Source organism: Natrix helvetica (assembly GCF_964273705.1).
Source record: "Natrix helvetica genome assembly, chromosome: 2".
In the NCBI taxonomy this organism is placed as follows: Eukaryota; Metazoa; Chordata; class Lepidosauria; order Squamata; family Natricidae; genus Natrix; species Natrix helvetica.
The window spans coordinates 161,696,064-161,711,765 of NC_138552.1; the positions used below are offsets into that span (position 1 = coordinate 161,696,064).

General features: G+C 35.8%; 1 protein-coding gene and 1 long non-coding RNA gene across 5 annotated transcripts in view; one reads left to right on the forward strand and one right to left on the reverse strand.

Moving 5' to 3' along the window:
* Nucleotides 1-15,150, reverse strand: LOC309387521. Of its 4 annotated transcripts, none has more exons than XR_014174606.1 (8): nt 15,011-15,150; nt 13,476-13,647; nt 12,579-12,686; nt 11,414-11,621; nt 9,269-9,439; nt 7,554-7,646; nt 4,797-4,910; nt 1-1,581 (listed from the first exon to the last, which is right to left on the reverse strand). It is a non-coding gene; the product is annotated as an uncharacterized lncRNA (long non-coding RNA). The 4 variants fall into 4 exon arrangements; XR_014174607.1 differs by having other exon boundaries at nt 4,546-4,910; XR_014174609.1 differs by lacking the exon at nt 1-1,581 and having other exon boundaries at nt 3,971-4,910.
* Nucleotides 15,065-15,702, forward strand: part of FAM83B (family with sequence similarity 83 member B) — a 35,922-nt gene continuing 35,284 nt past the window's right edge. The window contains exon 1 of the mRNA XM_081944024.1: nt 15,065-15,559. The gene's annotated coding sequence lies outside the window, so the exon portion shown is untranslated. The remainder of the gene's footprint in view (nt 15,560-15,702) is intronic.

Below are 15,702 nucleotides of genomic sequence, written 5' to 3' on the forward strand. Positions count from 1 at the left end.
GAAATGTTAACTAAAGGTAGATCAAATATGAAATTATTCTATTGTTCCTTAAATCAGACTCAAGAATCAGAGGACTGGAAATTAGCAATTGGAGGCCAATTTTTAGAAAACAACCAACTTGGAAGGAAGGATAATTTAGAACCTCCCTGACAGATTCCTTCTTTCAAGATAACAACAAAACCTGCTACTGAGAATTATTCTTTTTAATGTTTTATGAAGTCAAGTGTGAGGAACTGCAACTTGGACTTTCAGTGAAATAAAGAGTAAGGAATTACGTTAGAGAGTTTATGAATTCGTTCTACCTGAAAAAAACTCCAGTGGTAAAATACAGGAATATTAAATAATATTATAGGAATTCTAGAAAAACACAGTGTACTTTCATCCCACAATGAGATACAACATGAAGTATCATTTTTTCTAGTAAAAAATACTATAGTAAGTAGCAGTTAAATTCTGTCAGCAGAACAGAACATAACAAGAGGTAACCACAATATCAAATAGTTTTAGAATAGTTAATTCTTTAACAATGGTATAAACAAATAGAACAATTAACATTTTCTCTTGTTCCTTAATTCATTTTATCTATGTCAACATTTAGCTTCCATTTAAAAGGCTTGACTTGATCAACACATCAGTAAATAGTGAACTGATTAAATATTATTTGAGTACCTTAGATACTGTTTTGCATTTTTCTGGAACATAGATAATGAAAGATGACAAAAATGGAAAGTCTAATGTAATAGCATAATCTAGTATAGCTGTCCAGTTGCAGAGTGAAATGGGTGGCATATAAAATAAATAAATAATCACACACTAGTGAAAATCCAACAAATGTAACTTTCAGATTGGATTGCTGTTTCATACTGAGTGCTAACGTTGTAAATCCCATCAGTTTTGAAAAATGATATTCTCACTGGATAGTACATACAATTTCTTCATTTTCAGAATGGCAAACTAAGTTGTGAGGTTTTGCCTCAATATCTAAAATAATCTTATATTTAAAAATAAATTTGACACAGAATTTAATTTAACATAGGAATAATTTGGGGGGACTATAATTCTACTGGCAGGCTTGTACCACACCTGAAATGTGAGTTTATCCTAGTCATGGATTATTTGTTAAATAAAAATAGATTTCTTATTCATTAGATGAGAAAGTTATTTTCACTTCAACTTCTATTTCATACTGTGGAATTTATTGTTGTTAATGTTTGCATATTCACTTAAATTTAGTAATTATCTCTAGTTTTAAAACGACACAAGATAGTTAAATCCGAGAATTCATTGTCGTCTTCATCAGCCATTCAGTCATATCTGACCCGCAGCCATTCTATGGGTCAGCTCTCTCCATGCCCCTCTGTCTCACACCACCTTTTTCAGATATGGCATGGTCATCCCAGTATCATCCTTTATAGTGTCCAGCCAGTGGGTGTTAGGGTGGCTCTTTCTTTAATTCTAATTAGAACTACAACTTCATTCTGACAATGTGTACTTTATTTACTTAATCTTAGGATGGTTGCAAATCTATTTGCTGCTTACTTTATGTCTTTTTTCTCCTCGCTTCTTTTTTGTTCCGCTTTCCTGGGAAGAAAAAAATCAACAAAGGTCAATCCCTTCCATTACCATCATTGTACTTACATAAACAGAGGGATATAGGAAGTAGCCATGCAATAATTTGCACTGAAAACCCAATGATTAGTAAACGGTTGAGCATTCATACTCATAGCCACTAGTTGCAGAAAAAGATGTCCATTTTTCTTTTCTTTTTTTCCTTTTCTATCAAATTTTTATTATAATACAAAATACAAAAACAGTAATATCTGAATAGGATCCACAAATAGATAAGAGACAATTTGAAATGGGAGAAGTAGCTGCTTACCTCAATCTCATAATACTATATAATTACTTTGTTAAATCATCATCTTATTTCTCTAATCCACCTCTTTACATTGCCTCTAGATACCAGAAATAATATGAATACCATCCTTTTCAAATATGTAGCTTGCTCTAACAGCAATATATTTCACAGACAGCTGTACCAAATACTGAGAAGTTAATTCACAATGAAGCTGCTTCGTTAATGAGGATTTCACCCAAATTTGAGCAGTATTATTGAACATGATTTTTTTACACTGAATATGTCTATCAAAATATTAAATATAAGGCAAAGAAACTTATTAAATGCTAAGGACATTGGAGCATTAATATAATTAATGTTTCTGCTATATATATTAAAACACAACTGAACCATGACATTTGAAATTAAAGCGTACAGTAACTATTTTAAATTAGTAATGCTATAATCTTCCTCATCAATAGAAATCTAAATCAGTCATTATTTATATTTTATCCTTATTTCCCCTCCTCTCATATTAATATTTTTCACCTATATAGGACTATAAGCCATTTTAGTGTTCTTTCTAAGCCAAAAAAATAATAAATAATTGTTAAAACAAGCAAGCAACCTTAAAATTAATGTTTAATCGTCTATATTGCACATTAATTTTCTCTGTTGAGTCCACAAGTTCTTAACATGGATAACTGAAAGTAATTTCTTTGAAGGAAAAGTTTATTAGTACAGTAGGAAGACTCATTTGGATGAATATGTCACAAACACCTCTCTTTCTCTTTCTCAGAACTTTGTCTGCTGAATTTAATGGGACTTATTTCCAAGTCAGTGAATACATGTTGGAATCCTGGTGGCAAATACAAAAGGATGCTGATGATTACCCTCTCTTTTATTTATTAAACATGAAACTCAAGTCAACTGAACATTTAAAAAGAAACGGAGGCTCAGGGGTTTTTTAGTTAAATGTCTTTTAAAAACTTGTAGGGGTTCTGGGGTTGGGGGGTGGGTGGTATCCCAGGGTCACACAATCACCCCCTGCAACACTATGACGTGAACCAAAAATAAGGAAGATCACTTTACAGTGGTAGGCCTGATCCGTTATCAAAATAACAAGGAGAAAAAGGTGCAAAACAAGAAGGCATGTGCAAAGGACTCAGACAGGCACCTCCCTAATTTACATGCATATAAGTGTGGGAATTGAAACAAAATCAGATTTCCAAGATTCTGTTACTGTAGCCAGTATTAACATGAGTAGTTTGAGCTCTCTTGTGGAGTCAATTTATTGGTTTGGTCCATATTGTGGCTGACATTTTGCCATGACTGGGTAACCAGCTCAATTCTACATAGGGCAAGAATTGAAATGACATCTCTTGGTTCAAAAGGGATGAGGAAAAGATGTAATCAAAACTGGCAAATAAGCAAGACATTGTCATCTCAGCATCTTCATTATTCCTGAAACACGGCCTAAGACTAAGAGCTACAGATAAAAATTTTTTTAAAAAACCCACAAATGTCATTCCAGAACACATTTAAATTTGAATAACATAAATATGCCTCTCTTCTTTCCTAAATAAAATAGTAGGTGACTTTTCTCATTTCTACAACCAGGTTGGCAACCATTGAAGCTTCTGTTTCAAAAAGAAACAGAATAGCTTTTTTATTCCAGTGGCAAAATTTTGCCAGCTGTGATCAGACTGTAACCCCTTGCCAAATTCTTTAAGAATATACACCCATAATCCAATTTTCAGAAATGTGATGAGAAAACCCAAACAGACCCAGACAAACATGCATATAGTTTCTTATCTGGATAAAGAGATGATGAGAAACTGAGAAATGAGATAGATTAAGCTTATTTAAATAAAAGTGAAAATAGGCAAAATTGTGTCAGTTCTGCTTAGTGTTGGGAACTTTCCATTGAAATATGAGGTTGTTTTTTAAAGCATGTAAATTATAGTAAAATTTATCAGTGAATCCCCAGAATGACCCAATGCAGTGTTTCAAAGTAAGTTAAAAATGTAAAGGTCTGGACACATAGCTTTGTGATTTTCTCTTACATGCACTTAGATTACTGATATGAAAAAGTTTCTAATCTGTTGCATTTAATAATATAGGCTACTTTTATTTTATTGATGTTGAGAATATTGATGTGAATTACAACATAATGCAGGAGAACACAAAAGTTTAATTATACATTTTTTCTCTTTCTACTAATATAATGTATTATATTAAAAAAACCTAAAACAATAATAAAAATGAAAATATAGAAAAATGAGATTCGTGATCGAGGCAATGAACTATGTATGCAAGACTAGAGTAGAAATAAAAAGGAAGATGCAATTAAATTCTAACACATAACCCAAACAGTGACTATTGAAGTATTTAAGTGCTAGACGTGAACTGGAAGGAGTATAGAAAGATTTAAGAAAAGATCCAAGGGCTGGTTTAGGTTAGAGAAAAATTGGAAGCATATTAGTCTCCAAAATTGTATCCCTACAAAAATTAGTTGAGGATGAGTACAAACTAAAAACATAAAACAGGCTTCATCATAGGATTATATTTTATTCAGTTCTCATTCTTTTAAAGAACAATGATGAATTACCTCCTTAAACTGTTCCCTAAGATTAGATTTACACAGTGCCGGACTCCTTGATCTTTTACAACTATGGAAAAATAAAGAATTTCTGCAGACACTCAACTGTCTTGGTGCAGCTCTCCCAAGCACTAATTCACCCACAAAGGATTGAGATATTTCAAATTCAGTGCTGGTTGCCTTGGTGCAGAAATAACAATTTTTTTGAAGTTGAAGGCTTTCTTGGCCTGGAAGTAGTATGCCATGTATTGAATTGGCTAAGTTGTAGGGTCTGAGCTGGGTTGAAGAACTTAATCAGCCCAGAAATATAATAATTTGAGATGATTACTCTTCATATATTTAATTTGAACGTTCTACCTCATTAAAAGTTGCAGTTTGTGGGCATTTCAAATCTCTTGAAATTACCCAAATTTGTTCTCTAATTGACCGAGTTCTGTAGACGTTGAGGTCCAAACATATCTCTTCTAGTATCTGCAAAGATTGGAATAAAAATAATTTTAAAAAATGAACTGATCTACTTAACAAGCTTTTAAACGTATCTACATGATGTGATTCCTTTTTAGAAGTTCTGTGGTTATAAATGAATGAATGAATGAATGTACACATGATATTTAGGATCAGCTCTGAATACTTATATATTTAAACATATGATAAATATCTGGCCCTGAATATAATTAAAACAGTAATGGGATTCAAATTTTTTTACTACTGGTTCAGTGGGCATGGCTTGGTGGGCATGGCATGGCTTGGTGGGAGTGGCAGGGGAAGGATACTGTAAAATCTCCACTTCCTCCCCACTCCAGGGGAAGGATATTGCAAAATCCCCATTTCCTCCCGATCAGCTGGGACTCGGGAGGCAGAGAATAGATGGGGGCGGGGCCAGTCAGAGGGTGGTATTTACAGGTTCTCCAAACTACTCAAAATTTCTGCTACCGGTTGTCCAGAACTGGTCAGAACCTGCTGAATACCACCTCTGGATTGAAAACAGCATTCTTTTAAATGGCCATATAAACTGAATATACTGTTCCAGCAAATAGAATTACACTGATCAACTAGTTTATGTACATGCTACTACTCCAAATACGGCCTGTGATGCAAAGTTGCAAAAGGAAAATAATCCATTAGGGAAATCCATGGGAAGTGGATCAAGATGGTAACCACAGTCGTGTAGTTGAAGCCCTGCATGTAAAAAAGGGGCTGGGCTTCTATTGCACACCTGTGACTGCCATTTTGATTCTTTTGTCCCTTCCTCACAGACAACCCTGGATGGTAGAAAGTGCCTTCCTTGCCAGTTTGGTTCAGAAATACAGCAGATGCAAAGCAAACAAGATGCTTGTTGCTAAATGAATTAAGAAATGAATCTCTATTTCTGTGACATATTTAGATGTAATTTTATACTGATTTATTTTACAGTAGTTTTAGCTCTTAACATGTGCACTTGCTCAAAAGGAAATGAAATGCATTGCTCAATAATAAATTCAATCTCAAAACAGGAACAGAATGACTGGTTTCTACAATTTGCATCTCAGCTTCAGGCAAATGTAGGAGGGAACTTGAGAAGTTTTACATATACAAATTGATAATGGCCTTTCCTGTTGTTGGTGACATTCATATTTCGAAGCCTCCAATCACTGCCTCCAAACTACCTGCAGAGTACAGCTATACAAAGAACAGTATAGCACCATCTAACCCAACTGTGTGATAGAGGGTATGCTGGAGGGACAACAGATTTAGGATGACAGAAGTTTTCCCTGGCTTCAGGACAGCAGGAAATTGCATAGTTTCAGCAACTGAATCCTTTACAATACAATTTTTATCTTTCTATCCCAAGCAGTTTCCAAATCCTCTTTATTTACAACCATTTTCCATTTATTCTTGATTGGGTGCCTAATCTGTCTTCTAATACATTCTCATAGATGACTTACATTTTCACTTCCTGAAGAAAGTGTTCTTTTAGTCTAGTTTCTCTCACTTTCTTTAATGCCCATTTTCGCCTAAGATTTATCCTGATCTTACCATAGACAGGTAGTTCTCAATGTACGACTGCAATTGAGCATGGCAATTACAGTTGTAAGTCATGATGTTTATAAAGTGGGTCACCAAGTGACCGGTCCCCCTTTTTGCGGCAGATTAAGCAAATGTAGTGGTCGTAAAGTGAGCACTGTGATCATTAAGCAAACCATTCACTATGGACCTTTTTTTGCTGGAAACTGGAAGTAAATGTTGCCATGTTATACATTGTGTTATAAATTGTGGACAATACGTGGGGCACTGCAAATGACCATAAATGCAGACCAGTTGCTGAGTGTCCAAAATGCAGTCACATGACTGTGGGAGAGGATATCATAACTTTAAAATAGGGTTGTAAGTCCGGGGGGGGGGTCCATCATAACTTTGAATAGTCACTAAGTGACTGATTGTAAGTCAAGGACTATCTGTAATGCTGATAGAAATGTAGGTTATTTTATCCCTTTTTTAATACATCGTTAATTCTCACAGTCTTTGTAGTCTTGTAGGCAGTCAAATCAATCATTCTTTTCAATTCATTTCCTTGTAATGTGCACATATGAACAAAGCTAGTCTTAAATCAAGTATATGAAGGAAACACCTTTTCATAAATAAATACTCAGTGGTCAACATTCTAATTTATTTTGGCTCAATTATTTGTCCTGTACGTTCTCATTCTCACATGCATTTCTATTGCTTTACAGAATAGCTTTCCTCTATGGATTTTATTAATTCAGAAAGTTGTAATTCTTCACAAAACCCCTACCAGTATCTGAATAATTTTATACTCCACCAGATTAAACCTCATAACTATTACTTCATTTCCCTTTTCCAAAGACACAATGTATCAATCTCTCAAATTTATTCCTCTGCAATTCCAAGTTATAACCTCCCATATCATAGGCTATGGTTATTGCCAGATAGGCCTTAATCAGTTGAAGTTTTCATATAATGCTTTTGCGTAAAGAAAATGGCTACCGCTTGACTGGCTAAGTGCTGAAATTGTGACTGTCAGAAATATTTTGGGAATCTTGGAAGCCTTAGTCCCACAAACAGCCTTAACACAAATTAATTTAAAACACAACATATTACAGGACGGTTTGGTACCTGGACAAAGTTTTTCCTTAGGGCAGATCTATCTTTTCAATCCTTTGCTGAAATCACAAGATGACTTATAAAGCTTGCACCGCATTGAAGACCCTGTAAGCAGAGGAAACAAGTCATCTGCTTTGCACCAAAACCAATAGTTTGTTCTGTGATATTTATTAACTGATTATTAACTCCATCAAAATAGGCAATCCAGTATAAGCAAAGATTGAAAATTAATAAGAGTTTTAAAACAACTTCCCATCATAAATCCCTAAATGCTTGGGAGGCAAAACGCTTTCAGCAATCTGAAGTGTTGGAGTTTGTTCTTTGCATGCACGGGCTCTCTGCATCTATAACTTGTTGATCACAAGGGATGTTGGCTGCAGAACTGACTAGCAATGCATTTTTATTTTCTTTCTTTGTTTAACAGACTTTCTTTGTATATCTCTATGTAACTGGGAGACTTGGTTAGAATTCTTTCTCATTTCTGTCTTCTTCTGTCTCTGATCTGTGTAGGTCAAGTACTTTCCTAATTTGCTTGCTCTCCATGAGAGAATCCAAGCTCTTGGCTGTAAATAGACCTCAGTATTCCAGGCTTTCCAATCACCATGGTAAGGTATTTCCAAAATAGCACTTAGACTTATTTAACTCTTTACAGTATTACAGGAATGATGGAAGGTGAGTCAACCTTGAGCCTGGTGAGATTTGAACTGCCAAATTGCAGTCAGCTGGCAGTCAGCAGAAGTACCATATTTTTTGGAGTATAAGACACACCTTTTTCCCTCAAAAAAGAGGTTGAAAATCTGGGTGCGTCTTATACACTGAATACAGCATTTTTGGCCTCCTGAAATGCTGCCCACTTTGCAAAAATGGCGGTGCATAGCCGTTAAGCTTCCAGAGTGCTCCTGGGGGCTGGGGGGCAAAAATGAGCCATTATTCATGTCCATTTTTTGACAAAAAAAGGCCCGTTTTTGGGAAGAACGGGCTGGTTTTTTTGCTCATTTTTGCCCCCACCCCCTAGGAGCACTTTACCAGCCTCCTAAAGGATATGCATGCCCTTTTTTGACAAAAAAATGGGCCCGTTTTCGCAAAAAAATGGGCCGTTTTGGGGAGATCTGCGGACTGCAAAAACTTTTTTTCATTTGCCTCTTCAAAATATTGGTGCGTCTTATACTCCGAAAAATACGGTAGCCTGCAGTACTGCACTCTACCCACTATGCCACCGCACTCATATAAATTTTATATGTATATATATATTTTCAAGCAAGCATCGGTCTCAAGAATACTTTATTTGTAAAACTATACTTTTAACCTTTTCTCTCCATGCATTCCTTTTGCTGTAATGTCTATCTGTCCAAACATAAAGCTTGTCTTCTATTTGATGCAAATAGAAGTTATAATATTCCATTTTTAGCACATAAAGGGCAAATTTGTTTACTTGTTTAATTAATCATCTGGTCTGTTCACTAATGAATTGTGTTCCTTTCTCCAGTTTGCAATGAAATTAGTTCCCAAGGAATCTTGCAAACGACTAAAAGAAACATCTATGAAACAAGGAAAACTTTTAGACAAGAAGTTGTGCAAAAGAGACTGCACAGCATTAAAACTAAAACATAAATACGGTAAAGAAAAAGGTAACAAATGGATGTTCTTTTCCTAGTGATTACATAGACACTATACTTAGGCACCATGCAATTTCCTTAAGCAATAATAAAGAAACGTTAGTCACTTGCCTTCCAGGATGCCATTACAGGTAGACCTGATGACCACAACTGAGCCCAAAATTTATGTTGTTAAGTATGACATTTGTTAAGTGTGTTTTACAACTTTTCTTGCCACGGTTGTTACTCTTCACATTTGTTAAGTCAGTGAATCTGGCTTCTTGTCAAAGGTGATCACATAACCTTGGGACACAGCAATGGTCATGAGTCAGTCGCCAAGCATATGCATTTTGATCACAGATCATGTGAAAAACGGTCATAAGTCATTTTTTCCAGTGTTGTTGTAACTTTGAATGGTTACTAAACAAACAGTTGTAAGTCAAGGACTACCTGTATTTTTGATTTCAATTGTCCAATTTAGTCTACAGAACTGGAATTCCAAGGTTGTCTCCAATCCAAGCACTTATCTGGAGCAGTGATGCTTAGCTTTCTCATTTTTATCAAGGTTAACTAGGCACTACCAGCAGCTGTAAATATACTGACCAAGTCTCCTAGGCTGTCATCAGGAGTTGAGACTTACTCGGAGGCAAGCAAAAATGGTCTACAGCAGAAATAATTTTAGCCTTTTATGATGGTTGCAATCTAAAGTATATAAACCACTCTTTAATATAACTTACATAAGAAAAATTACCTAAAGGAAGAACTTTATAACCAAATGGCAAAATTGAAAAGAAAATAAAATAGATGAAAGAAAACTTTTCCTTCTGTGCTGCTTTCTGTTCTTTACTCATAGCTGCAATATTTCTCAGTCTTTGGTAAATGAATTTTGAAAAACAAGTAAACTATATTTACTACCAAAGCCAATCAACCAATAAATAAAAAAAGGCTTTTTCAATGAGGAAGTATTTACTTATGCAATTTTATTCATGTTGCTTTTCATCAAACTCACCTTATTTTACAGGCATTAAACCAACCCAACTATAATTTCAGTTCCTCAATTTTAATTTTTTAAATTAATATACTGGCAACTTCCTAACCCACAGGTCAGGTCAAAGGATGCGCTTACCTATTGTTATCAAAATATCAGCAAGTCACTGAGTTCTTTACAAATTTTTGGTTGGCAATCATCTTTTTACTTTTCATCTGTCAGTAGACACAATGATTTAAATGACTATTATCTGTTCTTCAAATTTTATTTTTAAGATGACAGTTGTAGGTACAGTTACTGTTTGCTTTTCTTTCCTTTATTCCTTTTTATTCTCCTATTGAAAAGCTCTAGGCAACTGTTTTTCCCCTAAATTATAGCCTAGATCAGCCTTTTATCTAGAATTACTTTGCTAAATATATATTACTTCTCACAACAAGGAAAAAAGTAGAGATGGTTAAACGGACTGCTTTTATTCAAAGAAAAGAACACTTCTAATTTTGTTTTTACTTGGAAACTGCTTCTGTGTTTCATGCTCGAGATGGCAAAACGAAACTTTGATTTTGGGTTTTGCCAATAGGTTTATTGTTATAGAAATAACTACTATATATTACTGTGTAAATACAAAAGTTGAGGCTGTAATGCTATTATCTCCTACTGTGCTCATTCAGGTTCTTAGATTGCCCTTATGTGCACACAACACAATTAGTTTAATCATTTATGGAATAAATTATAATTGGCTAGATTTACATCGTATTATAATTCATAAACCATAGTTTGCTAGGGCTCAATAGTTAAGAAGTTGCAACCTTGTTGACAGATGTTTCATAAATCAATTTTAAAATGGAAATACTTGAGAGCAATTTCTGCACTTCAATATCTAGTACAATTGTTTAACTTTCATGTGTATTAAAAATATTCAATGAATTTACTGGAAGCTTCCTAGACAGTCAGTAATGAGAATGTATTCTACTTCTGCCCTCTTAACCATGGCCATCACTTCCTGTATATGCTAAAGCTTAATTCAATTTAATAAATCTAAGATATGACTTTAAGTTTGATTGTCATAGATCAAATGCTCTCTTTTCCAGAAAAATCAGGTTGACCCTTAGAAAAGCATTCTTCATCAGAACATACTGTGTTCAACTAGCAGCATCTGAAGCAAACTAAGATTTCATCAAAATGAGTTAACATGCATTGTGTTAGAATGCAAACTCTGTATTATACATAGTTCACATACTTACATACTTTACATTAACATTGTGATGCACATATAAAAGGTCAGATTTTACCTTGCAACATCAGGAGGCACTTTTTAGCATCCCTCACATTGGATGCCCTTGTCTTCAACAGAACTTTTCAACCAGATCAGTTTTTTTTTTTAAATGAATGAAATATTTTCTGCAGTTCCATTTCTCTTGTATCTTCATTATCCATTATTTATCTCCATAGCTACACATCCATAACATTCTTTTGATGACTGGAATTGATACATTTCTCCTTTAAAAAAAGAAGTCATGCTCATCACAAAACATAGTTTTTTGTGGTGGAAACCTATGATCACAAAAGGCAAGGCAGCAAGTCACTAATACTACTCTGATGTCCTTTCTTGAACAGGTCCTCTCTGGGTCTGTTATAATAGGCTCTATTTATAAATCAACTGCTCCAATCATCTACTCTATCAAGGTGTGCAGATCACAGAAAAAAGAATTGGTAATTCTCACAAACTACTTTCAACCAAGCATGGAGGCAATCAGTGTTATTGGAATACACAAAGACTCTCTGAATTTAAAGCTATAGCAAACTTTGTTGATTTAAAGTACTGTATACAATCATTGCCACATTCACTTTTTCTTGTTCACACCCCACTTACCCAAATGCGATCCAACTAGGCTGGCCAAGCATTAAGAAGAATAGGAGCCACCAAATATATATTTAGAACTAATCAAAGAACTGGAGTGCCCCTTTTTATCCCTAGATCCTTGTTTTAGGGATTTGTAAATTTGGCAACTGTCAGTGGCATTAAAGTTTCCTTGGACTTTGTACCCAGCTTTCCTTTGTTGTCTTTTGGTGGATTTTTTCCATGTCTTTTGGCGCATAACAACTTATCTTCCTATTATCTATTCCAGAAGGCATCATTTGATATTTAATTCTGTGTCCAGTTAATTTTCAACTTATAGCAGCAATTGTCAATGTCAGCCTAGTTTACACATTTGAAGCTTACTCCTCCACACCTTTAAAGATCGTTTTATTTCACAGGGTCTTCAATTTTAGGTTTATTGGCATTCCTTTTGAGAGAAGGCTGATTGGGATAACTAATTTAATACTGTCGGTATCTGGATTATTATTATGTTATAATTTGTTGCAATTGTTGTTTTTACAGTTCAACATATTGTAACCCCACCCACTTTTTGATTGAGTGAATTATAGAAACTGTAAACTAAATAAATAACTTACACCATGCATGTGTGAGACAGATTGTCTTTGTTTTCTCAAAGCTATAAGCATAAACTGGGAAGTAAACAGAAAGTATCTTCCAGAAGACAACAGCAAATCATTTCTGTCCTTTGACAAGAAAACAACATAGGTTTATTCATTTAATCAACAGGAATCAAACTGAACTCAACACATACAACAAAAAAAATGCAAAATATTTATGAAAAAAATAAATATTTTTATATTTGAAAATATATCTGTTATCTATATGCTATTAAACTTCTCATGTCTTAACCTTAACCTGGGCGAAATGGTGCATTATAGGGCCAATGGTCAATTCCTGTGGTCAATTCCTGATGTTCAACTGTGCTATATAGTTCAACAGAGGCTACTTTCAAGGTAAATACGTCTTTTAATTTTTAGATTTTTTTCCAGGTACATTAGAAACTCTGCCACTGTTGAAAGCACTGAGAAATCTGGTAAAGAAATATCTCTGAAATGATGATCCAAAAGGTAACAGTGTCTAGTTTTAAAATTAAATTGTCTAATATACCGTAATACAACCTCACAAGATAAATTCATGACACCCTTGTAAATTTAAAAAAAATACAAAACCAACATATACACAACTTTTGTATTAAACCGCTGGGAAACTTAACACACCTTTTTAATGTAAACATCACAGATCTTAGAGGAAAATATCGGCTGTGTCAATTATGTTGACATTACTATGTCATTCCAATACCTGCTATCTTTCTTGGAAGCAGGAAACAAAAAATAAACCAAAAAGGTGATCCTTGAGAGGATGGCCAGGTACCCAATTTATTCTTGCCCAGAACATCATTACAATGGATTGTTACCAAGTTTGAGCAACAACATTATTTACATTGCATTTGTGTAAATAAGGAGCACACATGCCTTGCACATTTCTGAGATTTAAAACATCCAATTTTGGCAGTTTAGACTGAGTTCAGCATCACAACAAGGTCTTTGCTACTAATCAGTTCTTGTTTCATTCTCAGGAGCAGATAGGCCTCTACTGCATTCATATCTAGTCCGAGTAGTACTGAGAAGTGTGGTAAATTCTAATCTGCCAAAAGAGAAAATAATTGGATTTATAGATTATAATAAACTGTAAGTGCTCTGCTTGGTTTCAGCTAAGCATGAATTGTGAACACCAGCTTATGACCTGTTCAGCTAACCAAGGTTAAAACAAATAATGGTTTCAGAAGAAGTTTATAGGATGGGTAAAAAGAGACCAAATGTTAAAACTGTCAGTCTTGTCTTATTTTCCTCTTAGTACAGGCTTATAGAAATAAGGGAGAATGGGAGAATCCCTTAATATCTCTTTCTCTTTTCTTCCGTCAGATGCAAGTGAACAAGTAAGAAAAGGCAGGAACTTCCTCATCCTTTTCTCAGTCTCTGAATTAGGGATCCACCTAAAACCACAAACAAATCACTGATCACATTTGTGACCATAGATAAAACTGAACATGATTGGGGAGGATGCCATTACAATCTGAGGATCAGATCTATGTGGATCCTCATGAATTTACACAGATCCCAATATGAAGTACTGAAAGCATGTTATTTTTGAAGCAAACTGTAGGCATAATAACCTATGCAGGTTCACAGGAAATGCTAAATCCTGATGGCTTGGATTATTTAAATTAGAATGCAATGTGAACTATCCAATTGTGGTTTACTCACTACCTATGCATTAGTCTGTTACTCTTCCCTCACCATGCTATTTAAGTCTTTGTTAAAGAATCCTAGTGAATCCCAGTCTTGAATCAATGCTATTATGCTGTGACATTGTATGGACAACAGATGGTCCTGGTTAAATTCCTAAAGTACAGGTAGTCCTCGATTTACAACCACAATTGAGGCCAAAATTTTTGTTGCTTTGTGAGACAGTTGTTAAGTGAGTTTTGCCCCATTTCTTGCCATGGTTGTTAAGTAAACTGTTGCAGTTAAGTCAGTAATAACAGCTGTTAAGTGAATCTGAATTCCCCATCAACTTTGCTTATCAGAAGGTTGCAAAAGGTGTTCACACCACCTCTGGAAACTGCAATGATCATAAATAAGAGTCAGTTGCCAAGTGGTTGAACTTTGATCACGAGGCTCTGGGGAATACTGCAATGGTGGAAAACAGCCATAAGTCCCCTTTTTTCAGCACTGCTATAAGTTCAGTCACTTAAGCTAATTGTTGTAAGTGGGGGCCTACCTATCCATCAAAAAAAAGAGCTACATTTGTGATGTTACTGCTCATTCATTTTATTTTTTAAAAAGTAGCATGCAAAAAGTAATATCATCTTTAAAAAAAATACCTAGGCATTCCTCCCCGCTCCCAGCACTTATTTAATGACGGCCGTTAAATGAGCACAAACCTACATTCTTCATTAAAATCGAGGTTTGTCTTTCTATTTCCTTACTCACCATCCAGCAGTTACCTGTTCATCCAGATCATTCCCCGGGTTGCTTTCTTGTGAGAAGTTGCTACATGCTGTCTGGAGTTAAGTTTGCTCTTTCCGCTTCTAACTTTCCCGTCGCCGAGGCGAAGTCCGGGGCTTCCCGTTTCCCACGTCCATCCCGAGCGGCTGCCGTTCCGAAACAGGAGCAGTAGCTGCGGCGGGTTTTTTTTTTTTTTTTTTAACAACGGCACAACGCGACATGCCTTTATTTCGTCCGAGGAAGGGAAGGGCTGGGTCCTCCGGGTTCAAACTTCAAACAGGTTCCTGCTCCGCTCTTTCGGCGGCAGCCGTCAGGGGAGGGTTTGATGTGCAACCCTTTTCCCCCAACGTGCTGGAACTCGTTTCCACGCCCGTTCCTGCCCACAATCGCTCCCGAGAGAGGGAAGGGCGGGAAATACCTGGGAGGAAGACGGAACAGCGTCCCGACTTGAAACTCTCAGCACTTTTTCCCCAACAGACCTGGGCGGTTTATCGCAGTCGAGCGGCGGGAAAAGCTCGGGGGATCTTCGCTCGCTGGGACTCAGCGAAGTAAGTTTGGGGGTGGTGGTGGTGTGTATATCGGGCGTCCCGCCGCCTTTCCCTCGCACTTCGGGGAGGAGGGGTGGGAGGCTTTCGGCCGGGCGGTCGTGGGACTTACTGCCTTGCACGAGCCCCAGCAGACACCCTTTGGT